Raw genomic sequence first — 16,073 nt, 5'->3', positions numbered from 1 at the left:
GCTCAGGGAGGCAGACTGATAACATCCATGTGCCTTAGAATGAAAGCTGGCTGACATGAAAACTGACCTGCTGTCCCCTTTGGGGATGATATTGTCTGGCGGTGGCAGAGGCATACACTTCAGACTTGTATTTCTGATGAACCCTGTTTTGTGTTCTTGGCCAGAATATCTTTACAGCCTAAGCACAGCTTGAGTGTTGCTTAGCAATGCATTTCTACTAGAGCATTGTATGGACCTAAGATCTTGTAAAGCTTTCTAGGCTGATCTCTTGCCTCTGAAAATCAAAACTTGAGCGAAGGAAAAAGGTAGCTTTAAAAAGGCTCCACAAAAGCCAGATTTGGCTTTTCTGAGTTTGTCCAAAGAAAGCTTAAACTTCACACTCCAGTTGAGAATGTTTCTAAGCAGAGGATGGAGGGTAGGGGTGAGGGCTCCTTTGTGTGGTGATGCTGTTGTGATTGAAAGCTTGGAATTGGTGAGTGGTGATTCTGAGAATTTCCCTCTTAGACCTCCCAGTCAAAAGGGGGTTCTGGCCTAGACCTATATTGACTAGTGTGTGAGGCCAAGTCAGAGCAGCACAGCTACTCATTCCCTCCTCCTGAATTTCAGTAGTATAAGGAGCTTCTTCCATGAATGAGCTGCCTGGTGCCAGGATGGGCAGTAGAAAACCCTCAGAGAATTAGAACTTGCCTGTATCTGGGTGGAGACAGTGACTGGGCTTTGGCACAGGTAACTGTACACAGCAGCTGCTGAAGGAAGACCCTGTAGGTAGAATTTCTCCTGTACTTCTATTGTTTCACTTGTTCTTGTGGTGCTTTGGTTTTGTACGGTTCTTAAACGCTGCTCTTGCTGTTATCTGCAAAGCTGTAATACTAACTCCCTGCCTAGGGCTCCTTGCTTACTTGCTTAGGGATAGTGTTGGTTCTAGTGAGAGAGCTCTGAGACTTCAAGTTAGTTGTCCGTGAGGACTCTGGCAACCTTCTTGGGATTTATTGCCTTCCAGGATGTGCTGTTCTTGTGGTCAGTCTGTGTTGCTCTTGGCCTGGTCTCTCAGCTGACCTTGATTTTTTAGCCCCATTTCCTATAACTGATTCTTTGCAGTGTTTCTGATTCCCAGTCTTTGGGGCATCTTACCACTTCTGAACTGTTGCTCACTGCAACCTTGCTTGTCCTTTTCAATATGGGTAGGAGTTTAATGGGACCTGTTTCACTGAACTGTGCTCTTCAGTTGGTGAATCTTGGTCTGCTAAAGAGCCAGTTGAACTTGGACTCCTCCTTGCTTTTGTGGTCAGTTTGCAGTGATGTAAGTTGAAAGTAAAGGTCTTTTAAAAATGTCTGGACAAAGTGAAGGGTTTTCTTGCTTTTTCTCTAGCTGAGAGGAAGCAGGGTTGGGGGGCCAGCAGAGGAGTTGGGCATGTTCATCCGTGCTTTAGATTTTTGCTGCTTCTGGGATTCTGAGCTAAATGCCCCCTTAGAAAGCATTCAAGTAGGAGGGGAGGGGGATTTAAAAAGTTAAAGATAATCCACAGTGGCCTTCCATTTGTCTGCTAACACTTGGATGCTGCTCTTATGCGATGGAGTGAAGGAAAATACTAGTGCTAAAATTAAGACTCTTCAATTATTGGGCAGTATTTCTGGGCCTCTTGCTCACTTGGTTTCAGTGGCTGTTGGACAAGAAATCACTTCAGCTCTCCAGTTTTTGTATCTGTTTCTTAAAGGGTTACAAGACTTTTGTGGTGAGCTTATGTTTGTAACACAGAAGAGTGGTGAAGATGCATATAATTGGGAACTTCTTGCTATATTAATGAAGCTAAAACTGTAGGCTTTGGTTGTCTTTGCCGAAAGCAGTCTGTCTCGATTTATATTTGTATCTGTCAATTGAGATATAATTGTAAAGCTAGGGGATTTATGGGCTGTTATATCCATTTGGGCTATAATTGTGACTCTATTAAAAGGAGTGCTGCCTCTTTAAGACTGCTTTGCTTGACAGAAAAATATTCAAACTCAAGTTTTGAGGTGGGAAAACCATGCTTGTTTGGTAATTGGAAGTTTGCTTCCAAACAATCAATAACAAATGTCATAAAGTACCAATCTATTCAGAGAATTAATTGGAGATACTTAGGAGAAATTAATAATGAATGTTCAAGTGATAGTTCCTTTTAACTTTGCAAGAATATTAAGACAAAGTAAACATCAGAGAAATTATAGTAAAGCAGACAAACTGTGTGGGGAAAATTAGGTATGCAAACTAGAGAATGCATAAATTTGCATGTTATTAATCGGGGGAGAGTTCCTGAAATTATCATATGGGCTGAATATTAAGTATAATAAAGACAAAAATGAAATGAAGAGGTGCTATGTGGGGGGAAAATGGTACAGTGTATGGGAGGAACTATTGTGGGCATCCTTCAAAGGATTGCAGCTTTTCATGGTGGTTAATAATATACATGAGGTGTGTAATATTTTAAATGCATACTGTTTCCTGTATATGCAAGAAGAAATGTTCGAAGGCCGGAACAATCGGAGCAAGTAACTTTTTATTAGAAATCTCTATATAATTATACAGCTATTGTATTTTACCTACTACAACCCAGGGTTTGTCTTGAGGAATTTTAGCTTAGAAGCAAGCAAGTAATTCACCTTCTGGCTTGCTTCTATGCATGCTGAAAGCAGCTGCTTCAGGACATGCTTTAAATGTTGTTCCTGCTGAAATTTTGGAAGTGTTTTTCAGGTGCTTAAAGCACTCCTAAGGATTCAGTGAAGAGCCTTACTAAATCTTCTGAAAAAGGAAAAAACTTACCAAAAAAATCTACCTATTTGAGATTACGTGGATAGTACATTTTAGAGGATCTCCTCTTAGAATTCGTAATGAACAAAGGACTAGAGTGTGGGTTTTTTTTAAGTAATTTTGATAAACTGGTTATTAGGCCTCGATATTCACAGCTTCATCTCAGGGCTTTGATAGAATTGTCAGATGTAGGATACCTTAAGTACAGGTTACATTCTATAGCCTTCATACATGCAACTGTTATCTTACATGGTGTCATTAGGTATCCTGGAAATACTTGAGAACATAGTTGTTTGATAGTTGGTAAAACTCTTAAGATTCAGAGTTTGGCTGAATCTTAAATAATGGCTCCTAAATGAGTTGTAAAATTGCTCTCTTGGTTACTGCAGTAAAGTTGTTTGAGATCTCTGATCTTCATCAACCTAGCTGAGGAGTTATCTAAAAAAGCACCAGTGGCAGCTTAGGAGCTGTTCCTGCATATTGTCTTCATATCTTTCCTTTCTTCCTCCTTAAGGCACAAAGGTGTTTACTGAAATGCTCAAGGACTTGGATTTATTCCCAACCCATCATTTTGTGATAAACTTGCATTATTCATAAGGTAGCATGTTCCAATTAATCATTTGCAAGTAGTGTTCTTCAGATGCACATTGTGAGGTATCCAATAATGAAACCGTGGTACTTAGAATTACTTCCAGCTTGCTATTCTTAGTAAGAGTCTGTGAAATTGGTCCTACCTTAATTCTTGTGTGATGAAGTTAGGCGAGGGTTTAGCCTTGCCCTCTGGAAATTCAACAGAAGTGTTCTATGTTACTGCTAAAATCGGAGTGACTGAGGAGACGAGTAGAGAGCTTCAGGATTAATGTGACGGGGCTGAACTGAGTTCCCTATGCTTGCACTGCAACAAGCAGTTGTTTTCAGCTTGAATCTCACTGTGTGCTATGCATATGAATGCAGGATCTGGAGTCCTGTAAAATGGGGACTGTCACATAGTAGGCAGGATCTACTATGAGGCAGGATCTTTGGCTGTGGGGATAAAAGACTCCGTTTTATACTGAGGAGATATCTAATTACTGTATTTGTGCTTCCTGTTGCATAGGAAGATAGTAGTGCTCATGCTCAGGAGTCTTTCTTCCTCTGAAATGCTGGGAAGGCTGGCAGATGGCCATTTAAAATAACGATTTGTACCAAGGTCTTCCATGCATCTGAGGCCAAAAGTCTCTCCAGAGTGTCAGGGAAGTCTGGAGAGTGTTGTCCCACAGGTGCTCTTAGTGTTACAATGCTAAGCCCTGTTGGTTCTGTCTGGCTTGTAGAAATGCATCCTGCAAGCATCTGAACCATCTTAGTTTCTGTGTTGTCAGCTGGGGGGAAAGATGCTAAGTGTCACACCTTCAGATATACTTCTGGTATCTAAAAGTATGAAAATGGCCTGTAGCTGTTGTAGTGTTCCTTTTTGCAGAAAACCATTGGATCAAGCAGTAAGGACACAGGACTAAATCAGAGGTTCTGATCCTGTGTCTGCTTCTGTTTCATTTTGTGACCTTACATGCGTTGCTTCCCTTTATGTTGTCCAGTTTTCCTGTTTGTAAAAATGATTCTCACTCTCCAAGTGCTGCAAAAGCTGTGATGGAAAAAAGAATGTAAGGTTTAACTACACTCTGATAACTTTGAAATAATGTTATATTTTAGGTTCTGTGGTTTTGAGTGTCCTTCTCTCCCTGTAACAAAGTAACACAGGAATACCCTAGAGATGCTGCTGACCAGACCACTGTTACGCTGTTCTTGATTAATGGCATCATCATCTTTCCTTGATGTTAATGTATTAATGTGCTGCACAGCTTGCCTGTCTCAATGTTCAGACTGTAATTGTCACAGTGAATGCAATGCAAGTAAAAAGCTATTTAAGAAAGTGTAGTGCAGCAAAGTACACAGCAAATGCCTGACTTCTGTGGTCTTTCATAACTGGTATTAAATCTCCACATACTATGTGTTTTTTTCCAATTAAGTTTGAAGTATCACTTTCTTCTCAAGCATGTATCTGAAAACTAAACTTACTAAATATATGGCTTGACTGAACTGTTTAGGGAAAGCTTTCTGGCTTTATGCGTTTCCCTGGAAAAATTGCTTTTGTGAGAAGTATTATAATTGATTAAACAGGAAATTAATGTGTGGATATGTTATAGTAAATGTGAAGAGATTAAATTTCTGCTGTCTCACATTTCATTATGAGCTTGAAATATGACGGTGTTAAGATATTAAGGAAAGTGATGTCAGGATTTGTGAACAGGCTTTGGGGAGAGCGGGGAATAGACATGTCTAAGAATCCAAAAGGGACCCTTCTTATTAGCACCATTCAGTTGTGTACTTGCTCTCCCCTTTTTCTCTTCCAGCACTGTCTGGCTGCTTATATTCATATTCAGTGATGTAAAACTTACACTGATTTCCTTTTGACACAGACCCTCATTTTCTTCAATTGCGATGAGCAAAACTGCAAATAACTCAGTAGTTTATTGGCTAGGTTTCAACACTTGTTTTGCATTTGCAAATTGTGTGTTACAACACTGTCAGATTTATTGCTGCCTTGATATTAATAGTTCAGAATGGATATCCTGCCTCTTGCTCCATCTACTCATGGAAGTCAAACAGCTTTGGGGTGGCATGTTAAAAGCAGTGGCATTCAAAGTTCAGGTTAAAAAGGGATGATTATTTATGCAGGGAGAAGTTTCTAATTGGACGCCTTGTTGGGCAATGATTCCTCTCAAAAGAAACTACTGGGGACTACTAATGGAAAGAAGTTGGAATACCTTTCAAAAAAAAAAATCCTGTTTGAAACAGAGCATCTCTGGTAGTAGTAGAATTGTTCTTCCTGGAAAAGCTTTATGTACATCCGATAGGAACAGCAGCACCAGCTGAGGTAAGTCATGTTTCTGCAGGCTTATGAGAGCTACCTGACATCTTTGAGTCAAGCTTTCACCAGCCTTATTAGACCTAGCCCTATTTTGTCTTTCCATGTAGCACCAAATGGCATGGGGTGTGTTAGTACCTCTTTCTGCTGAGGCTTGTGAGTGCTTCAGTGTCACTCTGTAAAATGTAAAAAGCATGCATAAATGAGGACACCATATCCAGGTGTAGGGAGAGAAGACAATGGTAAGTGTGCAGAAGGAGTACTGGAACAAAGACAGAGGACCTGGTAACCAGTTGACAGTGCTGTCAGTCATCCGCATGTCAGGATGTCTAGTTGCTGGTTGGTTGTGACAGCCTTGGATAAATGTCCCTCTCCAAGGGACCGTGCATCACTAGTGGCACCTAGCAGCTGGTGTTGTATAACCAAGACAGAAATAATGAAAAACTTTACCCCATAAGTTCAGAATGATATATAAAATCCAGCTGCAAAGATGACTGCCTGTCATCTTCAGTGATTCATTTTGCTTTCTGAATTCCAGGCATTAAAAATAATGTGAAGGTGTTGCGGCAGAAGTTGAGCTATCGTAGTTCTGGCAACACAGCTTTGAGAAGACACCTCGTATTCTTCCTTGAAAGGCCATGGACCTAGAACTTTGCTGTGCACAGTCTCCTGAGTGAATGAAGGAATACTGCTGCAGTACAAAAACTTTCGGAAGAGTTGAAATGTAAGAGGTAAAACATGTTGTGTAACAGCCTGTGCTATGGATTTGTGACTTGAATGTTGGAAGCTCAGGTGCTCTCTCCACGTGCCCTAGTTTTTGACCACTGGCAGGAAGAGTAGTTGAGTGGGTTTTTTTTCAAGAATATGATGCTTTTCTACAGATCTAAGAACTGGGTAATTAGTTAAGAATTTCAAGATTGTATCTGAACATGTGATACTCTTCTGCTGCACAGTCAGAATTGCACAGCTGCAAGTCTTAAGAGTTGCTTTGGTTTTCCCAAGAAGTCTGTTTACATTGTGGGGAATTGTATTTCTTTATATCACTTTTAAAAAATGAGATCCCACGCTACCCATTTGTGAGATAATTGGCTTCTCTTGTGGCTCTACTTTGACACTGAGTGGTTATGGCAAGGCTTAACCTTTCTGTCTTGGCTCCAAAAGTGTCTCTTAAATTGTTTACTTTGGTATTGACTTTGTGGAAGCTCAGACTTACAAATGGGATAAAGAATTTGCATAGTATTGTCATGGGGATTGCTTTTTTCCTTCTAATAGTTGTTTCTTGCGTGGTTTAACTGGCTAATATGCCTTTTATTCTTGAACTAGTAGAGATGTTGAATGTCAGTTGATCCCTTCAAGCTCCAGTTTGCTTGAGATCTGGCCTCTGGTTTCTCTGTGCTGGGTCTGAACATAGTTTTTAATGTAGTGTTAGAGCTGAATGGGTTTGGCTTTTTTCCACTGGCAGCTTAAATGTTTTGTTTTTTTAAAAAAATCGTACCAGGAAGCCCGAAAACACCTCAGGGAAATACGGCTTTCTGAAAGAAGTAAGACTTTGAAACAGTTGCATTTCATTTAGTCTTTCTCTTTTTGTTAGAAGTCTGTTTTCTATTAAAGAATCCTAGTGCTTCCTGATTTTAAAGAAAAGGAATGCTTTTACAAGGCCCCTCAGCAGGTATTTACTGTAGCCTGGTGTGGGCTTTATATCAGGGCTTCACATTCCAGATAAACCTGCTGAAGAGAAGTTGCCCTAAAAAAGTTGCATCTTCATAGGTTAGTGGTTACAGCTTCAGATGGGTATGTAGGCTGAGATAAAGGTAAGGATAGTACATGTAAGCATCAAAGCATCATCTTCAGAAGTGACCGAAATCCACTGATGTAAGGCTGAAGCAGCTACGTTTAGAGATGTCAGTCTGACTTGATCTTGAGTCCTTGCAATGAGTGAATGTTGGACCTGGGAATAAGACTCGGATCTCCAAGAATGTGGGCACTAATTCACTCCATGTTGAGGGTGCTAATATGCTTGACTCTAGACTCTACTTCATCCCAGTGTTTTCCTACCAAAACACTGTAAACCTCACTGGTTTGTGTAAAACTGCTCCTAGCTTGACTATGCTAGAGATCTGTTTGCTCTGCGGTGGAGAGATGCAATACAAAGGGGATAATGCTTGTGTGCTTCCTTCCTGATGCAGTGCAGTCTCTATGGCATTGCATTGCCCCTATGGAAAATAGGTGACCTAGCAGTAAGTCCTGCAAGGCTTCAGAGCCTCTTGCCCAATGTTGTTGTTCTCCAAATCCCTTTGCTGAAATGCTGGAGGTGTTGGCCTGTGTAATCCATCTGTGGGCTGTCTTGCTAGAGGTGGAACAAGGAAACAAAAAGCTTTTTAACTGTTCAGCATGCTGCCTGTGTTCCCCTGTGACCCTACTGTAGCACCTAATGTGTTTGTAAAGAGAGAGCTGACCTGGGGCTTGTTAATTAGTGTCCCTGCTTGATCTGAGTGGCTGGCCTTCTGCTTGTCAGGTCAGATAGGCTGTAAAATCAGGCAGAAAGTGCTGCCTTTCTAATGAACTGTTTAAAATGAGTACCAATTAAAGCATTAAACAAGCTCTACTCCTGGACCAGCCAGACATTTTTTGTTGGTGGTTATTAAATTACAGATTGCGACAAAAGAAGAGCCATCAGCAGGGACCATTTGTAGCACAGTGGTGTTGCTCTTGGTTTGTGTTAGCTGAAATGGACAAGAGGGGTAATAATGGCTTGTAGAACTGTGTAGAAATGGCATGATTTCACATTTCATTGTAAGAGTTAATGTTAACTGGACTCAAGTTTATAATCTCTTGAAAGAAAGCTCAGTCACAGGTAGATTTTGTGATTTTTGAGTTGGATGTGGAAAATACACTTAAAAGTAAAAATGTGGCAGTGTTTGAATGCCTCATGAAACCTGTGAATTGTTGCAGCAGGTATTTAGCTTGTGAGCTAAACTTAGCTAGGATGATGACAAAAATGCTGTCCATTGATGTTGAAATCAATTCAGCAGGCAAGGATCAGCTGAGTACTCTCCAGTGATGAAAATTCCCTGGTTGAGTCTTTCTGCTGTTTTATTGAGCTTGTAGGTAGCTGGCATTGTACTGTGTTCATCTATAGCAAATAGGCACAGAAGCAACAACAACAGCTACTTGTCCTTCATCCTCAGCTAATGCGACTGCCTCCTAGGAGCCGTTTTTCTGGCAAGGTTGTATCGGTCATTGTTACCCTTGCAGCAAGCTGTTAACAAATGCAGCAGGCTGTACTAATAAAACACAGATGTTTCTGTGATGCCCCTTGGTTTAGATACTGGGCTACTTTGATTCTTTATTTTCAGTCGGATTTATAGTTCAGAGGGAGTGTCTGACAGTGAAGGGAAGAGAAGCTACTTGATGTTTTTTCAGTTTGGTTGGACTCAAAATTCTGTGCTATGTAAAATAAAATGCTCATGTAAACAGTACACTTACTCCCAGCTTTTCCAGGCACTGTGCATAAGTTTTGATGCACGGTATGTGTGGTTTCTTACTGTGCCTCTATATGGGTGTTACATGAATACATGACTCCCCTAAATACTACATGTTCCTGTGTCTGAAACAGTACAAAGAACGTGAAATTTTCTAGAATACCTTGCACTACCTTGGAAAATTAGGCAGTTGAGACAATATATACTGTTATCACAATGCTATAGAAAATACTCTTGTAGTGAAGCCAAATTTGGTAGTGCAAGTGTGAAGTTGTTCTAAGGCATGCTAATTGAGCAGGAATTCCTGATTGCAAAGAAACTCTTTGTGAATGCTTTTGCTTGGGAAGGCTTAGCAGGTGCAGGAGTTGTTGTAATACAGGTAAACAGGCTGTTTTGTTTCCCTTTCAACTTGATCATCTGGGAATACATTGCGCTTGAGTGATTTTTTTTTTATTACTTTTTTCTGTAGATCCCTTTACCCCAGTATTTATTTGGAAAGAACCCCAACAGCTTACAAACATGCATCTGCACAGAGGAAGTAATTGCAGATAAATAACAGAACTGAGGTTTCCTTTCCTTTGCTGACAGACTCTCTGAAATAATGGACTGAGTGAATGCTACCAAAGCAGAATGCTTAGCTCAGGTTTTTAGTACTAAAGGAATCGATTGTTGTAATGTTTTGTTCTTGAGATTGCTCAGTAATTTGCTAATGCTGCTCCAAACACAGCAGTGTATCTGACTGTAGCAAGGAAATATGATCACATTCTACTTCCCTTAGTCTCTCTTTACTGGTTACCAGTTCATTTGCAGTTGATTTTGGCAGTTCTTTTAAATTTTACTCTGGGTGCTTGTATTTTCTCATTTATCAGTTGCTGTATTGTTATACAAAACCATGTGTTCATCAAATGACTTCGCCGTTATCTTCTAGCAGTGGTGAGAAGCAAGAGCCTCCTTCAGGACAGGTACTTTACTGCTGTTTCCCTTGACTTCTGAGAGCTGTCTGGATGTTCATGTCTGGAGCCTTTCCTAGAGTCATCCAGACTTGCTTAAACTACCCATTTTGAGCAAGGATTTATTCCATGTTTTGGGTGTGACTCTGGAGATAAGAGACATGCTGAAGCCCATTAGGAGGGTTTGGGCTACCTGGTTGCAACATGGAGAAGCTTAAGGACTGGGAGTGAAACTTTGATTGTATTCTTGCCTTTACTATTGGGCAAGAAGAAAGCTTCCACCTTCTCAGCTAGATTAGCTTGATGTTGTACTCTCTTCCTATTCTGCAAATCATAGTTTATTGAGCTCATGGACAAGTCTTTCCACTCTCTATCTGTATGAGGGAATACAGTTTTAAGGATATTCTCAGTCTTTCTCCCTCAGCCTCCTGGACTCTGTCCTTGGTGTGAGCGCAGTACTTAAATGAAACTGTGAAGGTGTTCAAGCGGTTAGTAGCGTACCACTTTGCAAAGTTGATCTGCTGGGATCTTTCCTGCACTGCACCCTTCATACACAGGGGGTGCAAGAGTACATCAATACCCTTATTCTTCCCCTAAAGAAGAAATGCAAAGGCTAGATTTCCATAGATTTCACTGCTACATGATGATCTCATGTCTTTTATTCTACTAAGGGTATCTTATTCTGTATTAGCTAGAATGCAGAGCACTCTCCAAAAGTGGGAGAGACTTTTTAATTCTCTTTGGGCCCTTTGCTGCTGTTCTTTCCCCAACCGCTGTGTTCTTTTGATGATTTAAGGCAACAAGAACAATTATTAAAAAGGATGGGTTTCCATACCTGCTGTGACATTCAGAAAATACAGCATTCTTCTGAATTTGTATTGCTCCTGTTTTGGTGGGAGTTTGAACTGTAATTTTCCTGTTGTAATGTATTTGATACTGAAATGGCTTTGGGGCCGGTGGCACCCATCTTGGTGTTCAAAAGTAGAGATTGAAGAAGAAAATAAAACTACCTGCTTTGAAAATGATTCTCTTGTACTTCTCATTGAAAACAATTCATTTTCTCAGGGTTCTTTGCGAAGATCTCAGGGATCCAGCGCTCAAACCTATGTTTTTCTGCTTTTGTCTTAAGGTGGAACTTTCTGAGCTGTCAATTAGGCTGCAGTTCAATTTCATGAAGGGTCTCAATTCTTGACCTTCCAATGATTGCAATGTCAAAAGGAAGTCAGAATATGAAAACAAGCAATTGAAACCATGAATTGCCATGGCAGCCTAGCCATCCGGCATTAAAACTTTGATGCAAACCGTCACCAGGAGAAAAAGTAACACTTCCCACTTCTTTAAGCATCAGTCCTCTAACATACCATCTCCTTAAGATTTTACAGGAATCTATGGTATAGCTAATACAGCTTTTGAGGAAGTAACAAGTACTTGTAAAGTACCTGCAAAAATCAGCTTATTTTTCTGTTTAGTATCTTATGCTACCTTGACTTTTTTGGCATGTTTTTCCTCAAATACCAACTGCCTGACCACTTTTCCAAGTTACTGCCTTTAAAGAAAAGGGGATGATTTTGTGTGGCCGTAGCCTGGAAGTCCAAAAATAAATTTCCTGGATGCATTGTGGATGCTCTGTATGATTTTGGACAAGCCATTTAATTGCTTATGTCAGTCCCCAGCATGGAAAAGGAGGATAATAGTGGCTTCCTAACCTGGGAGATGATAAATTAATATCAGAGATACTCAGATGCTGTGTGACATAAGTATAAGGTACGTAAAACCTTTGTATCATGCTAGCTATAAAATTGCTTTCTTAATTTTTTCAGTTCTTAAAGAATCCCTTCAGAGATAGGATTTCACAATGTATGCATTCTTGATATTCTTAGAATAAGCAGTAATTTATTGCTCCCAAAGTGTAAGAAGTCTACCTCTTTCTAGATTGTCAGCAGCCCCTTTGGAAATTGAGCCCTTGCTCTGTTTTTTCCAAATGACACACAGGAATGCTGTTTTAGCAAGCTAAGTTTTTTCTCTGTTAGGAGGCATTCCTTTAGGAGCACAAACTCTCTAGGTGGCAGTTAGCTTAGTTGGAGCCATCAGAGTAATGCCTTCCTTGCAGTTCTTGGTGTAGTGACCTGTATATTTGCATATGAAGGTCAGTGAATCATGCTGCCTCTTGCTGTAACCTGCAAGCCCTAGGGAGGAAGAGGGAATTCAAGTTATTTGCATTGGGACAAGTGGCAGAAAATCTGATCCAGTGACCTAATGCTTCTGACAGGAGACTTCTGTATAGCCTGTATGTGTTTAACTTGTCAGGGTATAGCGATGTTACATGCCGTGTGGCATGAGATGGTTTTAGTCTTGCTTAATGATGAAAAAAAGGTTTCTAGTCACTCAAGCACTTACTATTTCAAGGTTTGGTATATTGAAAACAGCATATCAGCTTAGTTAACTTATGAGCAAGCAAAGAATTGTTTCTGTTACACCTGGGCATAGTAGTTGAGAGGTGTCCTCGGGTACATGTTGAGAGGGGCCCAGTCTAATTGCAGTCCATTGAACTGCCTTCTAGTCTTTCATCAGTTCTTAGTATTGCCCGATGACAGGATTCTCCAGCCGTATGTATGTGACAATTCTGTTCGTTGACAATTCCTTCTTTACCGATGAGTGCCATGACCAGTTCTGAATGAATTGCTCTAATAAGGCTCAGTTTCTTAAGGCTCTGAGTGCTTGATAAAGGTATCAATTGTCAAATGTTGTGTAGTTATAATTCGGTTTGTTTACAAGTCCTCTATTTGACTGAAGGCATAAAGCTTATCTTTGTTATGCTTGCTTAATTATTAACTGGGAAGATTTTCCAGACTGTTGCTGAAGTATCACCCCATAGAAATGTGCTTGTTGCTATTGTACTTTCCTGTCCTAAACTAGCTCATATTAATAGGGAATATTGTTAGCAAGGAATGAAAGAAACTGATATTTGGAAGGGTTGGTGGGCATGAATAATGCAACCTGCAGGTACTGATAGTGTACATGTAAAAGTGTGTAACTCCAGAGGTCCCTTCTAGCCTCTGAGATTCTTTGACCTTTTTTTGGGGGGGGGGGGGGAGTCTAGGTTGTCTTAACTTTAGTGTAGTTCTCTGTCCTTTGGACTGGTTGTCTTTACACAGTTCTTAGTCTCAGCTGTGCTCTTCCTCTGCTTTCCTGGCCACTGCTTTATCTTTGGTGGCCTGAAAAGATCATTCTGATCTCTAAGAATGACAATAAGGAATTTAAAGTGGCTTTGTCCCTTGATACCAGAGATGAGCTGTAGTGTTGTAATGCCCAATGGATTTTTTTAATGAAAGAATAAAACAGGCGTTCCTTGCCTGCCGAGCTGATGTTTAGTGTGGTGATGTGTGTGAAATTGTCTTGTCAGAGGAAAAATAGCTCTGATTCTTTTTGAGATGTAATATCACACTTGGTATATCAAAAACCTTGGTAATTTGATAAAAGCTGTCACCTCAATCTTATAATCTTCTGCTATTTAAAGAAACTGTGGTGGAACAAGATGCCTGCTGCATGTTATTTGCTCTGTCTTGTGGGAAGTGACACTTCTGGCTGGTGGAACCTGTTGAGCTAAAGTAGTGGAAGCATTGTGGTTACTGTTTGCAGACAGCATCCTCCCTTCTCCATAAACCCATGTCTCTGAATGAAATGCCTTAGCCTGGTGAAGGTTAGAGTAGAGAACAGCATGGATATGGGCAAAGCGTTGTCCTCTTTAATTAGTACACAATCGTAAGCTGGGATGTCTGGAGCTGAACAGCATATGCTGAATGGTAGGATGTCTCTGGGAGAAAGCTGGGGAAAGCAGTGGTTAAAGGCCACACGTGTCACCCTTGCTTGGTAGTGTAGGTGTACTTTCAGGATGCCTTGTGTCAGCTATTGGGAAATCAACTTTTGGTTTAAAGCTGCAAACTTCTGTTGAACACTCTTGACTCCAGAGCAGAGGTCAGTACAATTTTTCAGTGAGGACTGTACTTCAGGAAATCCGGTAAAACCCCTGGCAAATTTCATGGAGTTATTTCATAATTACATTTTATAACCTTTTTTGGAGCAGAAGCTGGTAAAATTCCAGTAACAGTAGAAATGTGCAGAGCTGTCCTCTGAAACAATCTCGAGCTTTTCTCCTCCAAATCTCCCTAGCCCTGCTGTAGCTTGATGTATTTGTCTTGTCTCAATTAAGCTATGATTTTAAAACACTTCGGCATATATGGAACTCTTCTCAAAAAAACTTGTCCTGCTGCAGTCAAAGCTATGAGTGCATAAAGTCGTTTGCATTTGTAAAGTGGAGTGTGTTAGTCCTGTGGGAATGGGACATATATTCCTCTGGGGGCACTGAGCACATCAGAACTCCAAATCTAATACAGCTTGCGGGGAAATGGTACTAGTCTTCTTCCTTGATTTATCCGGGGTTAGGGGCTGTTCAAATTCCTAATTCCAGTTCAGGACTGTCTTTAGTCTAACAAGTCCCTTTTGGATTTGTTGTACTGGAATTAAAATATTTCTGAGAAGCCAGACTACTTCTGCTAGAGAAGTGATGAATGCTGGGGGGGTGTGAAGTGGGAGCCTTTTTTCTTTTATTGAAAATGTTTTTGTGGCTTGGCATGCTGTTGCTTTGATGTGATACAAAGCTGTCCCGCTTTCATACTATTTATACTCCAGCTAAGTCTCTGTAAAGTCCTTTAAAGTGGTTTAGTCAGTGAACAGTTCAGTCAAGCTCTAAGCCTATGGAATAATTATTAGCTGGCCACTTTTGCTAGCACAGATAAACTGGGAAAAAGCCCAGGGGTCAACAACTTGGCTTTATATGTATATACTAAAAATGATGTTTTAAATGTTTGTTAGACAGTAAAAGCTGACTTTAAGTTTGTATGAGTGATGATCCCATCAGAGGAAATACTGAGATTGCACATTGTTTTTAAGGCACTAAGGGAAGAGTTTTGTTTCTTGTCAGATGTGCCACATGAACAGTGTGAAACTTCGCTCTGCAGAAGTTGAGGACTTGATGTACATTATTTTACTGATTGTCATCCTGATTCAACTGTGCTTTAGTGGAAGATGTGGCATAGCAACTTGTCAGAGCCACGTGGTTGAATGATTTATTATATATTGGTCTTTGATTTCACTTTTTCTGGGCAGTTCCCTCAGCTGGAATAAAATTAGTGAATACCTGTTCATCTCTTTAGACTGAGAAGAATTACTACTTTAAAGGGAAACTTGGGTAGTTTTTAGTATTTTGACACTTTGACATGTTTGCAAAAGCCTATTGATCAAAGACTATTTCTAAACTTGACTAGTAAATACAATACTTGATTTGTTTTTTCCTGATTCAGCAATGATAGCATTCCAAATCAGTGAGTCTTCACTAGCTTTCATGTCATGCTATAAATCACCTCTTAACTTTAAAAGACCAAAACCTGTATGCCAGGTTTTACAAAAAAAACTAATGCTAGGTCTATGAAAGTTCTTTGAAATACAGCAGACTTTGCTGAATTGGATCCAACTACATAATAATTACTTGAAGTGAGGCCAGGCTCAGTGTTTGATAGCTCAGTATGGGACTTTTTAGTGCTGCTTTGGGCTCACAACATCCAAAGCCAAAAACTTGGAAGTGTGGTGAGTATCTTACAGATCTCAATTTCATACCCCAAAACAAAATTCCTCTCCAAGAAATGTGTCAAGTCAGAACTGGTGGGGATGAGAATTTCTGGAAATAAGCAGCTCTATAGGGTCCAGATAGTTCCCTACAGATATGTAATCCTTCATCGCATATTTGACTAGTTTTCTGCATTTCTATCCGCTTAACCTTTACTTGGCTTAAAATAAAGAGGTTAAAGCAGTAACTTGCTACATCATAAAATCCTGATTCACGTTCAAGTGAATACCTTTCAGTAATGTTAAAGATCAAACTAATGAATTACTCTGGT

The 16,073-nt window shown here is 40.2% G+C and overlaps 1 long non-coding RNA gene across 3 annotated transcripts in view; it reads left to right on the top strand.

The window, feature by feature from the left end:
• LOC127025897 (uncharacterized) overlaps positions 1 to 16,073 on the top strand; it is a 55,845-nt gene that overhangs the window by 31,661 nt on the left and 8,111 nt on the right. The window contains exons 3-4 of one of the 3 annotated variants that reach the window (XR_007767709.1): positions 5,498 to 5,696; positions 6,226 to 6,411. This is a non-coding gene — a long non-coding RNA (uncharacterized LOC127025897). Of the gene's footprint in view, positions 1 to 5,497; positions 5,697 to 6,225; positions 6,419 to 16,073 lie in introns of all 3 variants that reach the window. The other 2 variants (XR_007767708.1, XR_007767710.1) reach the window with 2 other exon arrangements.

This window comes from Gymnogyps californianus, chromosome 25, assembly GCF_018139145.2.
Source record: "Gymnogyps californianus isolate 813 chromosome 25, ASM1813914v2, whole genome shotgun sequence".
In the NCBI taxonomy this organism is placed as follows: Eukaryota; Metazoa; Chordata; class Aves; order Accipitriformes; family Cathartidae; genus Gymnogyps; species Gymnogyps californianus.
Note: the sequence above shows the minus strand (reverse complement) of the source record. Positions and strands in the feature narration are given on the sequence as shown.